The sequence below is a fragment of the Thunnus albacares genome, chromosome 4 (genome assembly GCF_914725855.1).
Source record: "Thunnus albacares chromosome 4, fThuAlb1.1, whole genome shotgun sequence".
In the NCBI taxonomy this organism is placed as follows: Eukaryota; Metazoa; Chordata; class Actinopteri; order Scombriformes; family Scombridae; genus Thunnus; species Thunnus albacares.
In genome coordinates, this window is record NC_058109.1 from 25,119,046 (window position 1) to 25,131,244 (window position 12,199).

Genomic DNA, 12,199 nt, shown 5'->3' on the forward strand with positions numbered 1-12,199 from the left:
CCCTGTCATGCCTTTATCTCCTCAAGACTGGACTACTACCATGTACTCTTCACAGGGATCTCTGGCAGGAGCATCCAGAAGCTCCAGTATATTCAGAACATCACTGCCAGGATCCTGATGAGAGTGCGAAAACACAAACATATAACACCAATTTTGTTTTCATTGCACTGGCTCCCTTCAGGATTGACTGCAAAGTCCTACTAACATACAAATTCACAACTGACATGCGCTTCCCTACCAGCAGCTTGCTCCTCTGGGCCCCCAGTACTAAGCTCTGCACCGTGGGGAATTGAGCTTGTGGAACAGCCTTCCTAACCATCTGAGGGCAGCACAGACCCTAGACTCTTTTTTTAAAAAAAGCCTAAAAAACTATCTTTTCATCTTAACTCTTATTACTATTTTCTTTATCTTGTGTGTTATTGTACTGTGTATTATTATTATTATTATTATTATTATTATTATTATTATTATCAGCTTGGGTGCCAGGATGAAACAGTTTCCTGCATCCTACAGTCATTTCCCCCCCAGAGACACACTGTGTACTTGGCACAGGAAGTGGTGCTATCACATTCTGTGTCACAGCCACACAGTCGTATTAAATGTGAGAGGAGGACCAGCAGTCGGGGAAACATGAGTCAGGCTTGGCTTTTAAAAAACTTCGTCAACAACGTCAAGGTTGAGCAGGAGCTTTAAAGAATGCTTTTCTAATTCTTCCTCAAAGATAAAAAAAAAAAGAATGAAAGGAAGAAAAAGACTATAGAATAGATTGTTGAGGTTATCTAATTGTTCTTGATGTGCTGTACTTTGCTGTTAGCATATACAAAAACACCTCCCACCACTTTAGACATCTCTTTCTTGGTATGTCATCATCATCTATGTTTATGCAACACAGTTCGTGATGATTTATCAGCCCTTCTTTTATCCTTCTCCACTGCTGCCATTCATTTCCTGCTGTGCGTCTGCCTTCGCCTCCAAAAAGCATTTCATTCCAGTGCATAAGGCCGCTGAACAAAAGGCAAAATCAAAAGCTGACAGGTAAACTGAACCCAGCGTACTTTGATAAATATGGACACTTCCAGGAAAATGAAAGGGTTTTTTTCCCCCAAAGTTTATGGTCCCAAAATTTCTGTCGTGAATGAGGGCTGCTGTGTACTTTTTGAGTGATAGTTGAGTTGATTCACTTAATATCAAAATCCATAAAAGGGATAGAGGCACTGAAATAATGAATAGGGCAATGTGCATTTGGGACTGGTGCAGCAGAGCAGCGATGAGCTGACATGCAATACAAGTTGATGATACAGTATTACTGCATGGATTTTTGGTGTTCGGTTGTAAAGAAATTACATTTTTATAAGGTTTGACTAAGGATAAGTCAGTCCACCTGATAATGTCTACTGTTCTGACCAATGCAACTATACATCAGCTCCCACTGTAGCAACTTGGATGGATGAAGAATTAAAGGAAAAGGCAACATGAAGTGTCTCAGTAAAGTGTTGCACCACTGCAAGTGGCAACTGAAGGAATCATCATTCTTACATAATACATGCCTTCATTTGATGTTTTGATGATGGTGGTGGAGAGTGCTGTCGATCTAAAATCTCTAGGGCTGCAGCTAATTATTTTCATCATTGATTAATCTGCCAATTATTTCTTTGATTAACTGATTAATCATTCATTTTGTACATAAAATGTCAGAAAATAGTGAAAAATGCCCGTTATAATTTCTTAGAAGTCAAGGTAAATTCCTCAAATGTCTTGTTTTGTCCGATCAACAGTCAAAAACCCAAAGAAATTCAGTTTAGTATCATGTATGGCACAGATGAACTTCAAATCCTCACATTTGAGAAGCTGAAACCAGCTAATGTTTGGCATTTGTCCTTAAAAAAACAATTCAATTGACCAATCGATTAATCGACTAAACGTTGCAGCTCTAAAAATCTCCCATGGTTTCTCAGTCGGATTGACATCTGTGAGGGCCAACATACAGTATGATTCACATCATTTTTACAATCATCAAACCATTCAGTGACCCCTTGTGTCCCTTGTGTCTGTATTCATTGTGTTTTTTCCTTTGATTTGTCACCAGTTTGTATGTAGCCATCAGTCAAGAGTACTGCACGTTGTTAAAACTGTTGACCTTGAAATAACCCATACAGGCAGAAGTACAGAATATGTGAATCATGATGATTGACTGTCTCCTGTTGCCTTTAAATTCAAACAATGTTTGTCTGCGGGCAGGGGCATGTATGATTGAAGTGACTCAAGTTGAAAAACTGTTACATGGGGCTGCAGAACAGATGAACCCAGGTGCAGACACAGATGAAGAGACAGGAATAAGGAAAAAATATATTTATTGCAGAGCATGGGGAAGATGGGCTGCAGGCTAGGGAAAGCTGGAGCTGGTAGCTGAGAGCCAGGAACTGAAACTGGGGCAGGGGCAGTTAGGGGCTGAGGTCCAGAGTGGGATCCAAGGGGACTGAGTAACGCAAGGTTCCAGGGCAGAGCAGCAGGGCTGACCAGACAAGGGTCGGGAAATAGGGACCGGAGTTAGAAAAGGCGGAACTATAAGGGAAACAGAGAACAGGATGAATACTGGAGAACAGATAACAAGAACAAAATGATAGCAGACTCTACAATCTTGCAGAGCGGAAGTGGCAGGGCTGAGTAAAGGTCTTGATTATTGAGATGAGGTGCAGCTGGTGTGGCTCTGCTCTGACTCCGGCACACCGTCTTCTCACTCAGACAATCACAGACACACATGGAGAGAGAGGGAGAGAGCCACTGAGGAAGTGACAACAGGTTAGGGAGACACAGAATGGGATGTAGAGGGAATGCCAAGGTAGGTTGCTGAGGCAGATGTGACAAACACTTTTCAAGGTTAATTAAAAAGAATTTTAAAATAACTCAGATTGTTAACACCAAAGGGCTGTTGTAGCAATGCATCATGGCTGATCAAAAAAAATTGAATTCATGTATTCAAACAGTGCAGTAATAAGCAATGTGAATACAGTCGCTACTATACAAAAGAAGGCACACAAAGGCCGCTGTAATGATAGAGGTGCTCCTCCTGAGCAACATGAAATATGTTGGCTGCGGATATTTTAATTTTGCAAACTATGCTACACTGTAGCATGCTGTTTAACTGCAAAACATTTAACTTTTGCATAAGCTCACAATAGCATATATAATGTACAGCACAATTAGAATATTTAACTCTAGAATTACATAAGATCGCCCTTCAGCTATAGATGCTCTTCAGCAGAAATGTAGTGAAAATAAATGTACCCAAGACATGTATATTATATATCTGCTTCATTTTAATGTCTCTCTGTTCTACAGTAAGAAATACAGCAGAAATGCATGACTGAGCCAGGTGTGTTGAAGCAGTGTTTGGTCATGTCAGTGGACTAGGAGCTTCCCTCTTCATAGTAAAGCCGCTGTGGCAAAGACGTAAGCTTCTCAATTGGCTTGGGATTGGTTTGAGTGAGACAGACTCATGTAATAACGTCAAAGTGGTTAAGCCCCCGGGCATCTTTAAAGAGCTTTCAGCAGCCACACAGGGAGAAAGACAGCGGAGAGGGAGGAGGAGGGAAAGATTGAAAGAACCAGAGAACAACATAGAGAGTGGAGAGAGCCTTTTTTCAGCACGACCACGAGAACGGAGGAGATGAAAAAGGTGGAGGAAAGATATCTCATTAGGTTAAGGTGACATACAGTCGCACTGAGGGAGAGAGATAATGCAAATGGTGAGGAGAGAAAAGGCGAACGGCAGAGAAATTCGGTGATCTCACACACACCAGCAAACACACAGCTTCGAGTCAGAGATGACTAAGCTGTATTTCCATGGATTCGCCAATGCCTGAGTACCTCTAAAGCCTCTGGCAGTGACACAGTCATGTTCCCACTCTTCAAAGGAATCTCCCAACGCCTCTGTGATTTACATTAAAGAGGACTAATAGAGTTTCTGTAGTTATGGCTGACAAATTCAATTCTACTTAGCATTTTAAATGTGATGTGTTAAATCTCGGTAGGCGGCGGGAAGAAAGCAATCCTGTCAAGCAAGAGAGTCTGAAGTGCTGCGTGTTTAGTGGAGGAGTACACTTCAAGATGCTTCATTCTGACACAAAGCCTGGACCACAGCAAAGGCTATAGTGGGCTGGCACAGTGCTCTCTTTAGGATGGTTCAGCTGAAAATGGCCTACATCCAAGTTTTTTCCTGCTAAAGTCACGTAAAAGTAGAGCAGTGTTCATGTTGTGTATTCTCCTACTGATCTAAATGCCTCTTCCGTCCATGCTAATTGCGTATTCCTCAACTGTGAATCTTCCAGCTCAGCCAAACTCCCAGGTGGTGCACATAGAATGTTATTAATCAGCCACCGAGTTCAGATATATACGCCAACTCATCCCCATCTTGATTTCTCCTTGAATCAGCTAAATCAACCACAACTCCAGCTGGAGAACACAGCCGTTAACACATCTGACTGTCAGTGAATCACCTGTTCACATCCTCCAGATCAGCTGACTCTCTAAATGGCTGCTCTCGTCATTAAGCGAGTGTCCCCACCTGTAAATGACAGCATGCAAGTGAAAGCACCAGTTGTCCTGATCCTTCCTCTCTGCAGGTGACACTTGATTTCTCTGTGACAGGTTGGCTTGGTTGTTTGTCATATTTACACGGTCGGACTCGGGATATGAAGTGGAAAATTAAAGGAGAGCCTCAAGCAGGAGCAGTTCTATTTATTTAAATCACTGGAACAGGAATCCACTTTTGTCCCAGAGAAGGAAACATATATGAATAAGGAAACTGACTCAAGTTGCCTCAACGTTTCCTCTAAGTGTTGAGTACAAAATGCTAATCCATTGTTTTGATCCTGTACTTTGACCAATTTTGTTTGAGGTCATGGCTTCATAAATTCAATATCTGCTGTAGCATATGTGTGTAGATTTGCAGGCCAATGTATGATGGAGAGTTAAAAAATGATATCAAGATAATAAAACCTCAGTCACTTTGATGTTATATACCTTATTTGTTGAATCCTTTGTTTTTACCTCATTTGCCAGACAGCCCTTCTTGTTTGACAACCTTTCTCTCTATGCGAAAAACATTAAACTACCTCATTATATCTTTCTCAGTTTAATTTGAATGCACAGTCTTATAAGTGTAGCAATATGACACCATCATTGTGTTGATTAGTTGGCTCATCTGTCTGATTTTCTCATTTGTCCCCATTTACAATTTAGCACAAAATGTACAGCATTGTCTTGTTGGTACAAAGATAGAGCCTCAGCCGAACAGAATGAGGTCTCAGCTTGAGTTGTTCTACTTTATGTGTGGTTTCTGCTATGTGTGTCAGTGTGTACACACTTTCGACTAGTTGCTGTTACTGGAGTGCTGGAAAAATCTGAAAAATCACACCCTTAAGCCAGTGACTTCAGAATAGATCAAGAATAGTCAATAAATCATAAATTTATTAATGTGTTACAAACAGTAACACAGCTGTTATCATTCTTAAATTATAAGAAATTTGAAGTTCACACATTTAAGTAGGAGACATTGCATGTTGTAAGGGATCCTTTGTTGAGAGGTGCTGCTTTATGACAATACCCATTTTACAAAAACACATTGCAAGCTAGTTGTCTTATCTATAAATACTTTCTTAATTGAATATAAGAGGGTTTCCTATATCACAATATACTATATATCTATATTGCCCATACATACTGTACAACATAGACACAAATGAGACTTGAGAGTTTGCAGCCTTCATTGAGGACAATGTTGTATTGTGATCGATGGTTACAGTCTTTGTATTCCATTGGTTACTCCAGTCTAACCTTGAGAGCTGCTATTAGGATTCACTCTTACATTTTGCAGTGGCTGTAAACTGCTCACAAAAGAGTGTTTAATTCCACTTCTCAGTGAAGTGTTGCACTCTCGAGTTGATTTTTAAGTGTAATTCTTTGTAGTTCAACAAATATGTCCTATGGGCTCTTTTGGGAGGAAGAAGTTTTTCCCTTTACAATTCACCGCTGTGGCCCAGTTATTTTGTTCCTTTAGTCCTCACTCAGTGGGTGAACTGTCTATACTGTGAGAATCTGACTTATACTTTGTCCTCTACCTCACACTTCTGTCTTGTGGGGGAGAAATTGGCCACATTTTTTAAAGCGACTCTGAAGGGCACAAGAGCACCTCCCTCTGCAGTGCAGTTTTGTTTCCTTCAACAGAAGGGAGCAGAATATAGACCTCCAGTGTACCCTAATGATCAAACAGCATCAGCTTGTATCTTGTTGTCGATGTTTTTGTTTGGATCTCCCCTCCGCACCAGTGTGTGCATCAGGATGGAGTGTGTTGGAAGTGATGACTAGGAATACTAATGCGGCTAGTGTCACTGCAGCGCGTCATTGCTGTTTTGAGGGTTCCCTTGGGACCATGACATAGATGTGGAAATCTGGGGCACTTTATGATTCAGCTAAGACTTTTTCAAGAGAAACAATGATAAAACAGTCTCCAGAAGAAATCAACATTTGCTTGGCTGATTATGTGAAATGATAATATGCTTGACATTGGAGGTTATCTGTGCTAAGTGAGCAGTGCCACAAGCCTTTGCCTGGACGAATCACAACCGTACAGATATTAGTCTTTCAAACTAAACTAGATAAAGCTCAGCAGTTGTTGAACTCTGCAAGTAGTGAGAAACAACAAAGCCTTTGACAAAAAAGACCTTCCAAACCATGGAAACAAATCTTTCAGTTTTCAGTTGCAGTCAAAATGTATTGTGGTAGAGAGGACAGGAACAAAACGTTCAGGAGGATGTTGCCGCTTTGGAAAAATCAATCGATCAATACATTTTCTGTATGAGAACAGCCGAATTCCCAAATAAAATATACAAGTCAAGGTGATGTGGGAATATAGGTATATTACTCTAAATTGTAATATACCTCTACAGTACATTTTAGAGATGTCAAGCCAATCCTCAGGATCAGTTCCATAGCTAATCCAGGCATATTTTAATGGATTTGTATCAGCTAAAATAAATCCGATCCTTTCTTTACTGTTTTGTTCACTTCAGCCTGCTGCAGAGCTGCTCTCCTGTACGGCAGCCATGCTTTACAATTTCAGCATGTCGCTGCATATGTGAGTGTGTGAATGTGAAAAATGAATTGGCAGCACCAAATAATTTGCTAAACTCCAATGCTAATAAATCTGTTATCTCTCCTATCGCTCTTATTAGCTAAAAACAATATACAAAGTAGTTTCTTTGTTTCAGCCCGCATTGTCTGCTTTCACTGGTCAAAATGACAAACATGGCCAGCAGCAGATCATATCAGCTGTTGCTAATTAACGTCAATTTCATGAGTACCTTGATGACAGTACAAAAATAAACTTAACATTCTAACTGATCGCATCACGTCAATACCAGGAGTAACATTCCCCAGTTAAACTTTTATTCATAACATATCAATAATATAAGATGATCAGGTGATCAGTTTTGAACAAGGATTTCCAGTATTTGGATCAAATAGGTTACGTCTGTTATTTCAGTGTGCCAGATGCTTATTAAATTAACATGCCATATCCTCTGTTACTATTTAGATATACTGTATGTGTCAGACTCGGTGTCTGCAGATACCCAATATTAGGACCCTATCAGGACACCCGACTATATTTTGCTGTCAATCAATTACACACATAGTTGTCAAGTGGAACAAAACCTCTTATATGTAAATCACCTGAAACAAAAATCCATGACTTTTTTGTGTGTAATTGTGGTTTATCCTCACAAGGATTTAGAGAACAATGCCTGGTAAAACAGAGAAATGAATCATAGTGCTCCACATTCTCAGCTAAGACGATCAATCCCGACCAGCTCTCATTTCCTGAAACTCCACAGAACAAAGGTATCATACAGTACTAGTTGACCTGATTCCAATATTACAGTTTGATGTCATAATCTTCATATTGGCCCAGATGTGATTAGCTGAAAATGCACTGTGCAGTAAAGTGCCATAATTCTTGATTGATGAGTAGTACATGTCATCTGTGGATTTGTTATCCACACAGGCTGGTGTGTTTTGGCACTTTTTACCTTGCCGTTGAACCATTCCCACATTAGGGACAGAAACAGAGAACATTGTTTTAACTGTGATCAAAAGACATAGAGCCCTTGATTCCTCATAAACCCAAAAGAGGTAGCAGGCAGCATTTCAAAGGCAGATTCTTGTCTTCATTATAATAACCTCATTGTGCATTCTGTGGATAGTGAATCCTATAATGATAGATTTAAAAAGCCTTGTGAAGATTTGGGACTCTCTTACTGTGTGCCCTGAAAAAAAAGATCAGGAGCTTTACAGCACTGAAAAAGAAATTCACAGTGACGTCTGGTGGTTTGCAGAAATTATAGCTGCTACAGTAAACTCAAATGTGAACCAAGCACCAGCATACCACCTTTATTGATTTCAGATTTTTGTATCTAAAATATGCAGAAAAATGCTTATAAAAGTTTTGCACTTGTTCATTTGATATTCTGACATTCTCATTCCCGTATTAAAGACCTGCAGTAAGTAGCAATAAGATTATATAATATTAGAGTATGTGAATCATTATGGTATTATAAATGTTTTAACAGGCAATCTTCAAGTGAAGCCTGGGACTTCTCATACTGGGCTGCAAAGGAAACCGAGTGTGTTCCCCACTTTTGTTGTAAACACCAGAACAGCAGGCAAAAGCCACTCCGAGGTTCAGTGACGTATTAAACTTTAAACATCATCAAACATACAGTATGGTTAATCATTATTTAACACACTACGTGAAACAAGCATTAGTGTGTCACTATCAAGGAGCTATCAGTAGTCCATTTCACGAAACCCCTTTCAGAATGAATTTATCTTCATATAACATCTTACATGGATAGCTGGTCTCTGACATAATAGTGATGAAACAAGAAGGAGTTGTACAGCCACATGTGACATTTAATGCTTCACATATACCAGAGGCAAAGCGAATCAATTGAAAGCGTTCTGAGTTACATCAGTTATAAGACTCAAAGCACAGGGACATATGGGCATTTGTATGCTGCACACTTCTGTTTTAATACCGTGAGACTCCACCTGTAGTGATTACTGAACAGCAAAGTGCAATCAAAGCTGCACAATTACTGCATTAGAGAAATCCACTCAGCAATTCCACAAAAATACACATTTTATTAATTTGGTACCTAGATTACCTTATTTCCAATAATTTTGCTGTTCCAACCAACTCATCTCTATTTCCGGTATCGATAAACCTTAAAACAACATTTCCCAGTATTAGAATTTATTTTTCAGATTAATTCAACATTTAGCTTCTGTACAGATGGCAACCGATGAATCCAGTTGTCCTCGGTAATGGCAACTACTGATCATCTGTTCGTCCCTTCCAGCAAAACAACCAACACAAATAGAGTGATTATGTCAATTTCCAGCATGAAGTGATCTGCGTGTGTATTCTTGGAGGAACACCTGCACAGTTGTACACACACAATCTTGTTGCTGCTGTGCTGTAGCAGATGTTTGTGCCAGTGCTTGAAGACTATCCAGATGTCCGTTTCACGCAAATCTTTATTGGGAGGAAAAAAACACAGCAGACAGCAGGGCACGCATGGACCATTTAGGGAGTATTATTCTGAAGAAAAGCATATTGAGACCATTCTGTACTTAGCCTAGATTCCTCTCCATGCTCTTCTGTCCCTATTTCTTCACTTAAAGTGTTTTACTGAAGCTGCTTATTCTTTTGGCATTATCTCTGTGAAAATGGGAAGATAAATATAATTGGATTGCTTTGTTTATTAAATTATGAGGGTTGAAGAAAAGTGACCGTTTAAACCCAATGAAGTGAGTACTTTGCAACTATGCCGTCCTTTCCGGGTCAAATGAGCATAAAAACCCACTTCTGACATCACTTGTCTCGGGGGATTTCGAGTTGTAATAACCTTGAGGCTGTTAAACTAATTGCATGTCAGCGTGTTACACGTCAGGTTTCTGTAATGGCCATGAATATGTGCAGTGTTCGATTTTAGGTATTTTAAGACTGACCTTGCGTGTTGCCCAGTGGTCTCTGAGGCCTCTGTAGCCATTAACAACGTGTGACTGGCAGGCCACTTTCAAACATTGCTTTTGTGAAAAGGAGAAAAAGTAAATAATACTTAATTTTACCTCAAACCTGTAATATGTGGCGGTGACTAATCCATTGCTGCAAGCTAATATAAATAGCACGTAAACAAGCAACTTTAATAAAAGCTTGTAATCACACACGTTACTTCTTGCTGTCTAGCTGTCTTAACAGGCTATTGTTGAGGCTCAGTAAATGCAGCACTCTGCTGTCAGCTTGAGTGGTCTTTCTTTGTCTATGAACATCCCATGGGCTTTTACAGTAGGCCAGCCTGTTCTTGTCCTACTTTCCAACACGCCTGTCCTCCCTCCTTGTTGTCTGTTAAATGTGACGTGCTGGCGCTCCTTTCACCGACCTCTCCGAAGTATCCCACAGCAGGGCCGCTAGCCGTGGAGATAGGCTGGCTTCGTCTGCATCCATCCATCTTGTTTGCCTCTGTAAAATCCAATTCCCTCATCTCATGCAAGCATCCCTCCCCAACACTCATCCATCTTTTGCTTCACATGAATCTGGGCCGTCTGGTCAGGTGCTGCAAGCACATCATTTGTTTCAGTTAGGGTTTTATTCCCCCAGCCCAGTTTCCTCTGTGCTGTTTTGTCTCTTTTCACATGGGCAGGCTGCTGGCCTGTAACTCACAAAGGGCTGGCTGACGCTATGTTTAAGGCTAACAATATCACAGTGGCAGGGAGGGAATGAAGTTCGACTTTTTGCCGTCAGCAGCTGCTATAAACCAATAAACAGGATGTTAAATTGAGAATTACTGCCATAGCCAGGTTGTTGGCAGTACAGTCGGCCATATTCCAGACAGCAGTAATAGCATCATTGGTAATGCTATGGGTCTCAACGGGCTGTAATTGGATGTGACTTATTCAGTTACATGTATATATATCTATGTCTCCCACTGTGGCTTGGAAAGTGTCTCCTGAGTTGCATCCTGCAATAAAGATAGTAGAGAGTTTAATAACAGTAATGGCAGCTTAATGGTTGCTACCTGCCAGCGTAATTGAAAATTTGAGGTGTCGTATTGCATCTTTGTTGTCATGGCTCAGTGATGTGATTGTATTCACACCCTGTAATACAACTAAAAATAAAACGAAAACGCCACACATCTCTCTATGGTGCTGCTTTTTATTTTATAGTCACGTCACACGGGAAATGATTATGTTACCAGTAAAACACTCCACTCACACACAGTGGTTAGCTTGATGTGGGCACTTGTTGACCTCGGGCTCACTTACCACTACACACATTGGCATTCAGCAACCTTGCTAAGAGGCAGAATGGCCATATTGCTCCCTGCAGCTTCACTGACATGAATTCATCTTGGTTGGTTACAGAGCTCGGCTGGCAGCTGTAACCTGTTGCTGCACTGCTCATCGCTGACAGGGTTACATAAGCTCAGCACAGGCCCACAGCCTCTGTATCTGCCATACAGACATGTGCTTGCTACAGCAGCTGTCCGCATGATACTGGACATTGATTTGCAGTCAGCTTCTGCCTCTACCAGCAAATAATGGAAAATGTTTTAGCAATGAATTGATCGTCTGCTAAACCCTTCCCCCAAATGATATTGTCCAATCATAGCTTAGCAACTGTAACTAGGCACAGCATGACTGCCAATTTTAAGATTTATCAACGTGCCGAAGTGATGTGAATGGGGCTCTAATAGGAGCGATATCTGGTGTCTCATGAGTTTGGAGGGTGGTGGTTTTTTAACCTTTACAAAACCAAAACCCAAGAGCAAAAGTGTAAGAAAATTATTAAAGCATATTTTTATTTGTTCTAACATAAGCTGCAAATGTTAGCATGCCTGGCTAATTATCTTACTACCTATAGCAGCCAAGGTTATTTAAGGCAAGAGGCCTGTCATTACTACATTATAACTGCATTATTTTGTGGGGAATGAGAATAACGATAGCGACTCTGTCTTGCATTTACTTGGTTTATGGAAATGTACACTCTAGCTACACCAGCCAAACTTGTGTTAGTTAGTGTTACATTTACCAAACTCAGCAGTTATCTTTATCCTTTCTTCTTTTTCTTCTTCTAAAT

The 12,199-nt window shown here is 40.4% G+C and overlaps 1 protein-coding gene and 1 long non-coding RNA gene across 5 annotated transcripts in view; one reads left to right on the forward strand and one right to left on the reverse strand.

Moving 5' to 3' along the window:
• The window catches only part of dlgap4b (discs, large (Drosophila) homolog-associated protein 4b), a 117,873-nt gene that overhangs the window by 52,008 nt on the left and 53,666 nt on the right, over window positions 1-12,199 (forward strand). The gene's annotated exons all lie outside the window — the stretch shown is intronic.
• Window positions 2,335-4,970, reverse strand: LOC122980746. The gene is made up of 2 exons (XR_006403076.1): window positions 4,269-4,970; window positions 2,335-2,562 (listed from the first exon to the last, which is right to left on the reverse strand). It is a non-coding gene; the product is annotated as an uncharacterized LOC122980746 (long non-coding RNA).